The sequence below is a fragment of the Schistocerca nitens genome, chromosome 7 (assembly GCF_023898315.1).
Source record: "Schistocerca nitens isolate TAMUIC-IGC-003100 chromosome 7, iqSchNite1.1, whole genome shotgun sequence".
In the NCBI taxonomy this organism is placed as follows: Eukaryota; Metazoa; Arthropoda; class Insecta; order Orthoptera; family Acrididae; genus Schistocerca; species Schistocerca nitens.
Window position 1 is genome coordinate 126,207,004 of NC_064620.1, and position 14,814 is coordinate 126,221,817.

The window sequence follows — 14,814 nt, forward strand, 5'->3', positions numbered from 1 at the left end:
CATATTTCTCCAACACAGAATTACACAGCTATCTGATTATTTAACAGAGAAACAATTTTTTTATGTCAGTGACACATGTTTACGCAATTACACAGTTGGATAATTTCACGCTTATGAAATTGTATTTTGTCTGTACTTTGTGAACTGTTCATATTTTTTCGGAACCATTGTGATAATATGAGAGCTTAGAATGATGTATTTGGTAAGGGATCATGATTTTTGAAGTACGTTTGAGGTAGATGACTTTATTGAAGGTCTTGAAATTATTGAAAGAAGCTGCGACGATTCTGAGATGTGATTGATCTGTTTGATGTCATTATTGCGATGACGATGTGTATTATGATGTTGAGGTACGTTTATGATCAATAAGCTGAGAATCGTACTTTAAAGAGTTATGAAATGTGTGTACCTGCGTGAATGTAACACAATGCCACCGAAAATTTTTTGGACTCTGTTATATTGATAGTATTTTGTTTCTACACATTTGTAACGCAAATTCTCGACCTGTGAAATTTTTATATGAGACTGTTACTGCTGTCGTAAATATTTCGGTAAGAAAGTTAAGTGACCACCTTCACGTAATGCATCGTGGGCACCCAGCTGCACGACAATCGCCTGGAAAAAAGCCATTAGTGTGTGCCTTTCAGAGGCACAGGTGGAGAAAAAAACAAAAAAAAAAGAGGCCATTATTCTCGCTATTGACATTTCTTTGTAGAAAGCATCGCCAATATGACACGCTCGAACTTGAAAACATATGATTACACTGTGGAGCTCTTAATTTATGATATTTACTAAAATGCCTAATGAAACGATGAGAAACATTTCACAGCTATTATCTTGCTAGTTGAGAGATTTTTTACTGCCTTATGAAATGCTATATGGCTAGTGAATGACGTTTCACCCCTTGCTTTATGTATTTATTTGCTCATTTTGTTAATATCTAGTTTCTAGTTGCACTGCAGCATTGCTTAAAATAAAATTAATAGATGTACTAATATCACTATTTTCTGTCTACAGACCCAGTAAAGAAAAATTTTATGATGTACTTTCTTAGAAAAGAGAGCACAAATAGACATTTCCCTTCACAGGAATTGCAAAAATAATTTTTTAACAGGTTGGTAACTTATCTGCTAGAGTAAGTCAAGGTGATGCATCACTCTAGTGTTAAGATGTGACATAGTTATTAAACATGGCCATTTTTACTATAATATTTTTTCTGCTTGAGCTTTGTCATGTTTAGATATAAGTTATTGCATTTGCTGCTGCTGTTTGCCAGGCATAGTGCTACTAAATTTCACTTTGTATTACTCTGTTAAGCTAGTTTTACTACTGATTTATTTTTCTTGTTGCTGCACATTGGCTCATATTAGTTGTATTGTTGCATTTGCTTGGTAATTTAGATTTACTGTAGCTTGCTTTGCCAATTTCCATTTTTTTGTCATTGCTGTTTGTGTTAATTGTTTTGTGCTGCTGCATTGCCTCGTCCCTTAGTTTAGCATCTGAGCTCAGTAGATTTAAGTTAGCTTAAGATGGGGTAGGCTATGTGTGAGAACGAGTTGTGATGAATTGGAAGAAATGCATTGGGAAGCTATAAGAAAATGGTTTGGCCAAAAAAGGATTTTGAAAGAGGAAATGAACAAAAATTTGTGTTTAGGGACAACAGGTTTAGGTAGGATTTTCTTGGAAATAAATGAGGTAAGATAATGGGTAATAAATAATGAGGTAAGAAATATGTGAACATATAAATACAGAAAGCATGCTTGGATTGGATTTTTTGGTGGAAACAAATGTTGAAATAAGACGAAAGATCTATGGAATGAAGTTTTGGGTTGGACTGCAGTACCAAATGTTACACTGAAAACAAACCCTGTCCTTTCCTCCTGTGTTGTTCTGCTATGTGTTTGTGTACTCTTGTATATTTGTGTTTTTCTTGTTTTATGTGTTTAGCTGATATGAGTTATGTTGTGGAATTTTTCTAATAATATGTTATTTTCTTTGTAAAGGCGCTTAGACATTATTTATTCTGTTTTGTTTTAATGCTCATGTGTGAAGTTGATGTTTCAAAAGTTATTCTGATCTCTTATGTATTTACTTATGTCATAATTCCAGTAACACTGATGTATATGTTTATTTCTATTGTTTTGTAAAGCCTGTATTACTACAAATGTTATCTGTATTGTTATGTTCTTTAATGATGTATTTTGTACCTTTGTTATTTCAGGGCCTTTCTTTTGTAGGGATTTTTGAAAGTCAGATTGTGTTGCGCTAAAAATATAGTGTGTCAGTTTAAGCACAGTCAAGTATAATTGTTCAAAGGGGACGTTTCAGTTGTATACTGATTAGTAGGCCAGCTGAGGTCCTGATACCAACCTGTCTGCGTGCTACATACACTGGACCTAGATCTCAAGTTATGGTCTAGGGTAGGATTTCGTATGACAGCAGGAGCGTTCTCGTGTTTATACCACGCACGCTGACTGCAAAATTGTACGTCAGTCTGGTGATTCGACCTGCTGTGCTGTCTTTCATAAAGAGCATTCCTGGGGACGTTTTCCAACAAGATAACGCTTGCCGACGTAAGCAACGCAATATGCTCTACAGGGTGTCGACATGTTGCCTTGGCCTGATCGATCACCAGATCTGTCTCCAATCGATCACATATGGTACATCATCGGACGATAATTCGAGTGCCATCCACAAACAACATTAACCGTCCCTGTAATGACCGACCAAGTGTAACAGGCACTCAGTCCCACAGGCCGGCATCCGACACTTGTACAACACAATGCATGCGCGTTTGGATGCTTGCATTCAAAATTGTGGCAGATACGTCGGTTATTAACGTACGAGCATTTCACATCTGCAGTGGCTTATCTCCCGCTTTCATTAAAATGTAACCTTAAATACGTTACCTAGACAAATGTCTTCCCGAAATTTCATTATTCTACATTAATTTTTTTTCCGTCATACAGGTGGCCCACTTAAACGTCCAGTGCCAATATCTTAGGAACAACACTAGATACCGAAAAACGTCTTTTGCTTGTATGAATGTAACGCAGGGGCTTATGAAAGTAAATACTATAAGACATTATAAAACGTAAGAACATATTAGCTTCAACACAAACTTTTTTTAATGCACATCCTGTATTATTTCTTATGCAGTCAATAACATGAAAAATCAGAAAAATAATGGTGTTGGTTACATCGAAATAAGTCAATTAAATGTCGAGAAATTGGAAAGTGAAGCTGAAGTTTGAAACAACCGAATTTCCCATCCCAAGATGCAAGCGTCATCCCCACATTGCTCGTAATCGCAATGTGATTGGCGTATATAATCTTACTTTCACTGTTATCGCGAGGGTCAAAAGTAATAACAGGATTTCCTGCCACAAACACTGATATGTAAGTAACGGTTTCCGTATTGCGTGTGTTATTTACTACGTAAATACTACGGAACAGTACCGGTCAGTGTACTAAACCAACAATTCCTAAATCGCTCGATAAATCGGGGTACGCCGTTTCAGAGATTTCCAGCGAGGTCGTCGGACCTCATCCCCATGAACTTTTTGTCTGGGGACAGGTGAAAAATGTGGCTCATCAGAAGTTTTATACGACAGAGTACTATATGAAAGCCCCTATTACCGCTGCATGTGCCGCAGTAACGCCAGAAACACTGACAGCAGTTAGTCGACCAGTGTTGGGGGGCGTACGGCGGTGCCGTTGCGTTTCTGTAGTGAGAAATGTAGTGAGAAAACCGGCGCAAATTTTATGTATTTCTGAGAAGACGAATGTTTGCTTTGTAGGTGCTGTTGTACATTTGTGTAATCCTTTTACCACGTGTGAAAGTTCAGTTTTATTGTAACCATGAAAAGCGTTCAGTGACATGTCCTGTATGTGTCATGTATCATCATATAATTGATAGCAACTACGTACAACTAGCATTTACCACTCAATTAGATCCTTGGTCAGCCGTTAATTATGTTTACTCTGGACTGTGATATTTCGTTGCCTTGATGTCCATTCCAGTATTCTAGTAAAGGTCAATAAATTACGAACGAGTAAACGCTTTCCTTATTTTTCATTGTGTGCGACTGGATATTTGTATTGGTTCCAATAAACAGCAATACGTACAGCGTCTGCTGCATCATAGTACGTCAATCACATCACGATTACGGACAACGTGGACTTCGCGCTTGCATTTCGGGATGTGCAATAGAGGCACGTTTCGTTTATTTCAAGTGTCAAATTTGCTTTTGCCATTTCTTGGGATGTATTTGATGTATTGCGACGCAAACAACGCCATTCTTTTTCTGATTTTTCACGTTATTGATTGCGTAAGAAATAATACAGTGTGTCCAAAAAACTAAAATTTGTGTTGAAAATAATATTGCTTACGTTTTAGGAAGACTCAGAGTATTTGCATTCGTGAGTTCCTGCCTTACATTCATACCCACGTAAGTTGTTTCCCAGTATCTCTTGTTGTTCCACTGGTGTTTGAGCTGAAACGTTTATGTGTGCCCCCTGTATAAGTTGACGAAGTTGCACGGCAATGGAGAATGAAATTACTGAATTACATATGTGATTTAACCAAGATTATATAACGACGATGCTATTTGCTGATGATCAAGTTTTAATCCAGAACAGCTAAGATGGATGACAGAGAATGAGAATGAGAATTTCACTCTGCAGCGGAGTGTGCGCTAACATGAAACTTCCTGGCAGATTAAAACTGTGTGCCAGATCGAGACTCGAACTGAGGACCTTTGCCTTTCGCGGGCAAGTGCTCTACCATCTGAGCTACCCAAGCACGACTCACGACCCGCCCTCACAGCTTCAATTCTGCCCGTACCTCGTCTCCTACCGCCCAAACTTCAAATTACAGAGAGCTGCCTAAGAGATACATAAAATATGTTAAATACGTGACATGTCAATATCAGCAGAACAGAACATAAGCTATGGTTTTCACTGGGAAAAACACAATGATGACGAACTATTAGTGGAAAACAAGATCATGAAGCAAGGAGATAGATTTGAATTTTTAGGAAATATACTAATGTACAGAGGAGACCTACATCAATAAGACAAAATTGTGAAGTTCAAGCATCAAACGGTATCATTAGCAGATCTTTCCAATATAAAGTAAGAGCAGAAACTTTACTTAAATTTTATAATGAGATTACAGGCCAATAAATTGAAATTCCTCAGAATCATAGCAGGATCCACAAGTTACATTATAAGAGAAATACAGGTATCAGAAAGGACTTGAAGATACTTGAGAAATGGAAATGTTGAAGAAAAGGGGCAAAAATGGATGATCCATCTGTTGTGACTGGAGAAGTGTAGATTACCGCTGCATTTTTACTAATATATTCTGCAAAATCAAAGATGCATTAAAAGACCAGCAAAAAGATGAAAGGATCAAATACAGCTGCTACAGCCTGAGTAAGACCTAAAGCATTTCAAGAAGAAGAAGAAGAAAACCCGAGCAGCATCAAAATCATTGACTACAAAAGTAAAGAAGCGGATTGTTAAAACTTCCTGCAATACTAAAACTGTGCCCTGGAACCCAACCTTTAGTCAACTAGTGCACAGCTCTCGGCCTGTCCTCGAAGTTTCACTTCTGCTGGTATCTCTCTCTAAGTGCAAGGACGGGTACTGAGATGCTTAGCTGGTAACAACAGCTTCTGCGAAAGGAAACTTTCCTGGTTCGACACGCCTCTGCCAGACACTTAATGTGAATTGCAGAGTATCCATGTAGATGTAGATATCGAAGTAAATGCAGTTTCATTCTACCATGAAGTTCCAAAATTGTCCGTTGGAGAGTGAAAGATTAATGCTAGTTTATAAAACCCTTTGTTATTAGTGTAGCAAACTACTGCTGAGAGGCATGGACCATGAGAAAGAAAGTTAAAAAAATACTGAAAGGTTTTGAAATATGATACAGATGGCGAGTATTGTGAACACCGACGGAGTCATAAATAAAAGCCGGCCGTGGTGGCCGAGCGGTTCTAGGCGCTACAGTCTGGAAACGCGCGACCGCTACGGTCGCAGGTTCGAATCCTGCCTCGGGCATGGATGTGTGTGATGTCCTTAGGTTAGTTAGTTTTAAGTAGTTCTAAGTTCTAGGGGACTGATGACCTCAGAAGTTAAGTCCCATAGTGCTCAGAGCCATTTGAACCATTTTTTTGATAAATAAAGATGTATTGGAAAGAATGAAGAAAATTTAAATCTAGTGGAAAGAATAAAGAGAAGTGAACAGTTACATTGGTCCTCTTCTGTGATAATCCAATTGGTGCAACATCAATACTGAAGCGAAGGTTGAAACAAAAAGATCAGGAAAAAGATGCCATTTATAAATGTCATAGGAGAAGCATAACAGCACCACCAAATGATGGTCGCATTGCAGAGGAAGCATCTGAGGGGCTATCTTATTGCATACCAAGCTTACAGCTGAAGAGATGAAGAAGTGACGAAGATGGTTGAGCTGAGCCGAGACTGGGTAATGCAACTAACAGCCCATTCTCAAACCGCAACGCGACATTTGATAGAATCACCGACGTAAAACGTTCTCAAAATCTATTTTGCTGCTTGCTTGCTTATTGTCTACCGCAAAATAGTCGATTGTACGAATACAAGGCAGCGTTTTAGCTCATAGTTGTATGGAAAATTCGACAACTAAATACCCACCTTACACCGAGCCCACTGCGTCACTGTAAATGCAATTACCACAGTAGCGCAGTGGGTAGGCAGCGGTGGTAACAGGTGCCTCACCTGTTGCGACCACCAGATACGGAAGCTCATCTATTATACAGTCGGAATTTAACTTGCGGCTCATTATCGGGGGTCATTGAAGCAAGTGTCCGAGTGTTTCCCGTCTGTTTCCAATTACCTCCTTCATAGCTTTTAGAAACAGGTAGGCAAAGTAAATTTAGTTTGTCCAAGAAATTCTTCACTGCTTTATGAAGCCGATCTCCATTCGTTACAGTATGTCTCACCCGGCTATTCCCTGTTGACCCCCAGTCACTTACGCTGGCGAATGGCAGTACGTTTCCAGATCTAATTGTTGTTCATTATTTATTTTACAAAAACGCGAACTGCGTCAGTAGTTTCTCAAATCCACAACATCCATGGATACAAGGTGAAGGGAGGTATATTCGTGACAGATTTACATTTGCAGGTTTATTTTCACACTCTAACGCAAAAACATTTCATCCAGTTATACAGAATGAATCTGGGGGAAAGGTACATGCTTTGAGGGATGACAGTATTTGTGATTCTGTACAAAAGAAAGCTTCAAGTGAACACACGGCCTTTTCTTAACAGTATCAGTCATTCACCTGTTTGAAAAACACAGTTGTCAGACGCCTGCCCTGTTTCACCAGCTGTCACATACGATTACAACCAAAGCGACATTAGGCTATGTAGTGTTGTCTTTACTGGCCACATCAGTGATAACCATTTCAAAGATAATACAGAAAACTGGGCACAGACACAAACACCTTATCTTGGTTCCATTCAAAATACGTGCCAGAATACTTGGAGCATATTCTTCTGACAATACGACGGTGCATGTACTTTTCATCACGACAGACCTCATCCACATTCCGTATAGCAAGTGCACAGTACCTTACTGTATCCTGGGCGTTGGATCTATCGCCGTGGAGTCGTTTCTTGGTCACCGACGTGACGCGACCTTACTCCATTAGATTACTGTTTGTCGGGTCGGGTTAAGAGCGAAGGCTACAAGTGCAGTGTGGACACAAATGGGAAACTTCTCGCTTGTATTTTACGTGCATGTGCTCAAGTAGAAGACCGTACGGATGAGCTTAAATCTCCGTCACAGCAGCTGTCTACAAGAGTTGCAAAATGCACCGCAGTTGGTGGCGGACTTTCTGAACATCTTCTGTGAGTAAATGTACACAATTAAACAAAACATTAGATCACAGTTACGTTTGAATACATTGCATGAGTGGGCAGTGATCAATGTGCTACAAATATTTACTATCAAAAACAGTCTTGATCACAATTTATTTATTACGGTGACCGGTTTCGACCACCACTGTGGTCATCTTCACACCTACAAGTCCGTATACAAGGCTTTAATTAGAGGGCTATGAAACGATGAATTACCAATGAGTAAGACAATATTTCATAAATATGCACAACTACTGTGCCCTTTCCATTTTTTTTCTTAGTGTTGATCTGTAAGAATTATTATGTAATCTATGTAAATGGAAGTCTCTTATTACACCAGTAAATCGTATCTGTGCAGCATGTACTATATTTGTCAATTAACGAGTATTGCAGCCTACTCGTTGAAAATCGTTTCAATAAAGACATGTTGCTGCTCAATAGTAAATCGTCTGACGTGACAGTCTTTGCCATTTCACTTCCGCAACAACTTCGTTAGAAAGAAGCCTGCTGCTACATCTTTGGACTGGCGTTTATCCTCACCATGGCAACCACTATTTTGCATATCGACTTTACATCAACTTCAGTGGAAAGAAGCATGCTGCCACTTCTTTGGAACGGCGTCCAACTTCACCATGGCAACCAGTGGTTCCAAATGGTTCACTAACAGGCCTTGAGAGGGCAACACATGTACTGTCAAAACGAAGTTCATTTATCCTACATGTTTAAATATTTTTAACGCTTCTTAATTGACAATAGCTGTTAAACAATCTATATTTAGTGTGTGTTTCTTTTCCTTTCTTGACAATGTTCTTTTAACTAAGAAATTTTACATCGTTATTTGACCTATAACCCATTGGTTAGTAATGACATCATTCCGTCAGAAGTGGGCGGAGCCTCCATTATGTATAGTAAGACGTGCACTGGTTTCTCGAGTAGTGATTTACCACCAGAAGGAGGTTCTTATTCATTGGTAATTCATCGTTTTATAGCTTTATAACTTTATGTATTTTCTTTAATGTATGTAGCCCTCTAATTAAAGCCTTGTATACGACTTGTAGCTCTGCAGATGACCACAGTAGTGGTCGAAACCGGTCACCGTAATAAATAAATTGTGGTCAAGACTGTTTTTGATAGTAAAAAATTAGATCACAGTGTTTCATTTACATCACCTGCATTTGTCCTGTTCCCCACCGTTTTCATTAGTTCCCCGGGAAACCGTTAAGAACAGGGCGTAAGTTTTTGTTCAGAATCACTAATACTATCATTTCTCGAAGCATGTTCCCTTTCTCCTGACACCATGTGTGTATCATTATTATTAACAAGACCAACTGCAAGTAGAAATGGAACCATTTTATGTTACAAGGGCAATTTTAAATGATGATCATGTACCACAGACATTGTTAGATAATTTCGTGACAGATGAAAGGTATTTTCTTCGTAGTTGTAAAAAATCGCCGCGCGGGATTAGCCGAGTGGCCTAGGGCGCTGCAGTCATGGACTGTGCGGCTGGTCCCGGCGGAGGTTCGTGTCCTCCCTCGGGCATGTATGTGTGTGTTTGTCCTTAGGATAATTTAGGTTAAGTAGTGTGTAAGCTTAGGGACTGATGACCTTAGCAGTTAAGTCCCATAAGATTTCAAACACATTTGAACACTTTTGTAAAAGATCATCACAAGTATCAGGCTAGGTCAACAGTGCCAACAATGATGCCCCAAAAGCCGAAGTGGTGCGTTGTCCCTCAGTCGAAAAAAAATTCACATGCACACTAGTCACCACTGGTATATTCGACATTTTGTCCTTTCCTTTGGCATATACTGATCTGAAATAGGAAGAAAATATTTAAAGTTAAGTAATTTCGCGATATGCTGAAACCAAAAATTATTTACGTTATCGTGAAGCTAATTATAGAGCCAATAAATTTTGCTTGGTTCACTACGTTCATAAAGTACAAAGAAAACTTGCTACAGCGTGAAACAGTGGACTGCGTGTGAACTTCAGTTTTACAGGCGCTGAAGAGCTAAGAATTTCCTTCCAAAATTAAAGGTGTAGTTTCTGTCACGTACATAACAAAACTAAGTGCGGTACACAACAAATTAGCAACATTCTCGGCAAAACAAATGATAAGTACTATTTGCTCGTACCTCGACAGGTTATCTCAAATTTTCTTAGCTAGTGCACACACTAATACAACTATTGAATCTTATTGCGAACAATAACAATAGTACAATTTATTTACTTTCTCAACATAGCGCTCGTAGTTAGGTCGACAGTATCCTGTGCTGCGAACACTGACGTCCCAAGGAACTACCAACAGAAGTTGCGTGCCCCCTCCCCACCCGCAAAAAGTTATCAAACAAAAAAAAAACGAAATTACCCTGCATCACCAGAACTCCTGCTCTTACTTTATTTATCTTGCGGTCGTTGTTTGTCCAGAGTTTCACGTCCAAGGGTCCATTTCATGTGATCAGGGGTTTTATAAATAACAAAAACTTCGCTGTAATTTTTTGTTTATTATTGTTCAGTACAAAAACAATAGCAGAGTACGATGGAAGTAAATATCTCGCTGCATCAGTGCTCGACTTCACCTTAGGCAAGAATAATACACCGCCATCTTGAAAACGTACGCACATCTGTAACTGTCAAAGCGTATGCTCGCTACACCCGTTGATAACGTTCGAGGCAGAGTCGCAGCACAGCTCCTTCGACGGTCCAAGAGCCCAACCTCATCTGAAGCTGTTGCTTTTCTTCTACTGGCTTCTGACGTCATTCCCACGGCTTCATATACACCTACGTCCAAATTGCGAAGTGTCTTATGAATCAAATTAAGTTTTGTTGATGGCCAATTGAACTCATGTTCTGGAAAAGAAAAAGAGCATCTTGAATGACTGGAGACAAAACGTTCAAATTCACAGGACGCGTACATTAGTATGTTCTGCAGAAATGTTTAGCATTTCAGTCACCACGGTTCAGCATGTGTCCTGTTGCCTAGTAGGCTCAGGGTCCACCATGGTCCCTGATAACTTGTTCCATGCGTGATGACATCGACCCGGATAAGTCGCGAATGGCATCCTGTGGTGTAGACATCCATGTTGCATTCACCTGGTTCCAAAGATCATCTGTGGTGGCCACAGCGCTGCACCCGTCTTTTCACCATATCCCACGCATTTTTGATTAGTGATAAGTCTGGTGATCTGTTGGGCATAGGCAAAAGGCTGACATGCAGTGACACCATGAAGGAAAGTCTTCGTGCAACAAGGTGTGGTCGTGAGTTGTCTTGCTGAAAGATGGCGTCTGGGGCATTGTGCAGAAATGATACGGCTGCGGGCCACATGATATCATACACGTGTTTCACACTGGCCACAGTGCGCTTTACACTCACCAAATATGATTTGTAGTTGTACCTAACAGCACCCCACACCGTAAGGCCTGAAGTTGGCGCTGTATGTCTTGTGACGATTGAGTCATTGTCATGCCGCTTGCCCTGTCTGCCGCGAACCGAAATGCGGCCACCATTTACCAAAAAACAGAACCAAGATTCGTCCGAAAATACTATCTGATCCCATTCCGGTCCCCAGTGACGTCGTTCCAAACACCTCCCCGTCTAAATTGTCTCTGCACATTCGTCAAAGGTAGGCGGAGAAGAGGAAGACGCGCACATAAATGTTCAAATGTGTGTGAAATCTTATGGGACTTAACTGCTAAGGTTATCAGTCCCTAAGCTTACACACTACTTAACCTAAATTATCCTAAGGACAAACACACATACCCATGCCCGAGGGAGGACTCGAACCTCCGCCGGGACCAGCCGCACAGTCCATGACAGCAGCGCCTTAGACCGCTCAGCTAATCCCGCGAGACGCGCACATAACCCATGCTGTAATAAACAGTGACGGACTGCTACTCCTGGTAGTGTACGATGTGTTACACTATTCCACTGATGCGCCAGAGACAAGCAGGACGCAGGTGTCCTGCAGTGTCATTCGTATGAGCTGTCGATCTTCTTGGGTGTGGTCTGGGTGGTGCGATCCCCAGTTCAGTACCTCCTCATTAGTTACTTGATCTATCCATATGATCTTCAGCTTTTTGTCTAAGCTGTTTATCATCCATGTTTCACTTCCACACATAGCTATACTCCATATATACACTTTCAAAAAAGGCTTCCTGACTCTTAAATCTCTATTCGATGTTAACAAGTTTTCCTTCTTCAGAAGCGCTCTTCTTGTCACTGCCAATCAACATTTTACCTCCTCTCTACTTCGGCCATCATTAGTTACTTCACTCTCCAGATAGCAAAACTCATATACTATTTTAAGTATCGCGTTTCCTAATCTCATTCCCTTAGCATCACCTAATTTAATTCGACTGCATTTCATTATCCTTGTTTTGCTTTTGTTGGTGTTTACCTAATGTCCTCCTTTCAACACACTGTCCATTGCGCTCAACTGCCGTCCAAGTCCTTCGCTGTCTCTGACAGAATTGCAACGTCATCGGCAAACCTCAAATTTTTTATTTCTTCTCCCTGGACTTTAATACAAACAACAAATGTTTCTTTTGTTTACTGCTTGCTCAGTGCACAGGTTGAATAACATCAGGTATGAGCTACAACCCCGTCTCACTCGCCTCTCGACCACTGCTTCCCTTTCATGCCCCTCGATTCCGGTAACTGCCATCTGGTTTCTATCCAAGTTGTAAATAGTCTTTCGTTCCCTGTATTTTCCCCTCTTACCTTCAGAACGTCAAAGAGAGCAGTCCAGTCAACATTGTCAAAAGCTTTCTGTAAGTCTATAGACACTATAAACGTGGTTCAAATAACTTACGGACTTGCTGCCGTGTGACTTCGTCGATCACCGCCGATATTTCGACAGGAGCACACCCTGCCATTCTCAAGGCACAGCTGCCTTAAGGTCTCACTATAAACGTAGGTTCACCTTGAAACTTCCTGGCAGATTAAAACTGTGTGCCGGGCCGAGACTCGAACTCGGGACCTTTGCCTTTCGCGGGCAAGTGCTCTACCAACTGAGCAACCCAAGCACGACACACGCCCCGTCCTCACAGCTTTACTTCTGCCAGTACCTTGTATCCTACCTTCCAAAGCTGTGAGGGCGGGGCGTGAGTCGTGCTTGGGTAGCTCAGTTGGTAGAGCACTTGCCCGCGAAAGGCAAAGGTCCCGAGTTCGAGTCTCGGCCCGGCACACAGTTTTAATCTGCCAGGAAGTTTCATATCAGCGCACACTCCGCTGCAGAGTGAAACTCTCATTCTGGTAGGTTTACCTTTCTTTAACCTAGCTTCTAAGAGAAGTTGTAGGGTCAGTACTTCCTCTCGTGTTCCTAAATTTCTCCGGAATCGAAATGATCTTCCCCGAGGTCGGTTTCTACCAGTTTTTCCATTCTTCTATGAAGAACTGGTACTAATATTTTGCAACCATGACTTATTAAGCTGATAATGGGGTAAAATTCACACTTGTTAGCACCTGCTTTCTTTAGAACTGGAATTATTTTATTATTCTTGAAATCTTGGGTATTTCGCCTGTCCCATACATCTTGCCCACCTGATAGGAGAGTTTTGTAATGGCTGGTGCTCCGAAGGGTATGAGTAGTTCTGACGGAATGTCATTTACTACTGGGATCTTGTAGGAACTTAGGTCTTTCAGTACTCTATAAAATTCTTCTCACAGTACCACATCTCCCATCTCCCCTTCATCTACGTCATCTTCTGTTCCTATAATATTACATGCAAAGTCATTTCCTTTGTATAGATCATCTACGTACTCCAACTTTCATCTTTCCCTTCTTCACTTAGCACTGGTATTCCACCTCAGCTCTTGATGTTCATATAGCTGCTTCTCTTTTTTTCTAAAGGCCTCTTCAATTTCCCTGTAGGTGGCTTCTATCTTCGTCCTAATGATATATGCTTCTAAATCCTTATATTTGTCCTCTAGTCATTCCTGCTTACTCTTTTTGCACTTCCTATCAAACTCATTTTTTTAGACGGTTGTATTCCCTTTCTCCTGCTTCATTTACCGCATTGTCTACTTTTATCAATAAAATTAAAAAACGGTAGTTATTCGTCTTCTATCGTATACGTTCCCTTTTTGTCAATCGTTCCCTAATGCTTCTTCTGAGACTCTCAACAACCTCTGGTTCTTTCGTCATATCCAGGTCCCGTCTCCTTACTTTCCTACCTTTATGCAATTTCTTCAGTTTTTATCTATAGTTCATAAACAAGTAGTTGTGGTCATAGTTCACATTTGCCCTAGAAATGTTTACAATTTTAAATCTGGTTCCAAATTAAAGAGAAAATTTTCCTCTTTTCAGTAAATTGTTCGTATTAACCCAAACTTAATTCGTTTAAAAGATACTGTTAATTAAAGATTTTTACCCAGTCCGAACTTTCAGTGCCAGTTATACACAAATTACTGTAAATTTCCGATATCTGTTGATATACTCTTTGGTCGCCTGATTTTTCTCTGAATCTATTGATCCGTATTAATGAACAAGGGCCTACTAATGAGCTAGGGTCCTTAATTAAAAATTACTAAATTTGAAATAGTTGAATTTTTAACTTATAAGGTGGACCCCATGGTCATAAACACGGTATTCCCATAGCGTAGGCATAGGTTAGCACTGCATTGTTTAATGGATAGTGCTCGTAATAAACAGTATACATGCAAAATATAATGACAGAATCAGTAGCCAATAACAGATGAACTTTATGATCTACAGAACCTGAAAACTATTATAGATTAAAGAAGCTGAAAAATATTCCAGTGCGAGTCTTTATAATGCCGAATCTCGCGCCATTTCAGTCTACGCTTAGGTTTCGATCACTGTGTTCATTTTTTTCCTGGAATTCGGTTGGTACAACTAGTCTTTTCTTTAACCTATCCTCGAGAACCTTCAGAATTGC

General features: G+C 40.2%; 1 non-coding gene across 1 annotated transcript; it reads left to right on the plus strand.

Moving 5' to 3' along the window:
- The first annotated feature begins 13,025 nt into the window (after positions 1-13,025).
- Trnas-cga (transfer RNA serine (anticodon CGA)) lies at positions 13,026-13,100 on the plus strand. Its single transcript has one exon. It is a non-coding gene; the product is annotated as a tRNA-Ser (tRNA).
- Positions 13,101-14,814: the final 1,714 nt, after the last annotated feature.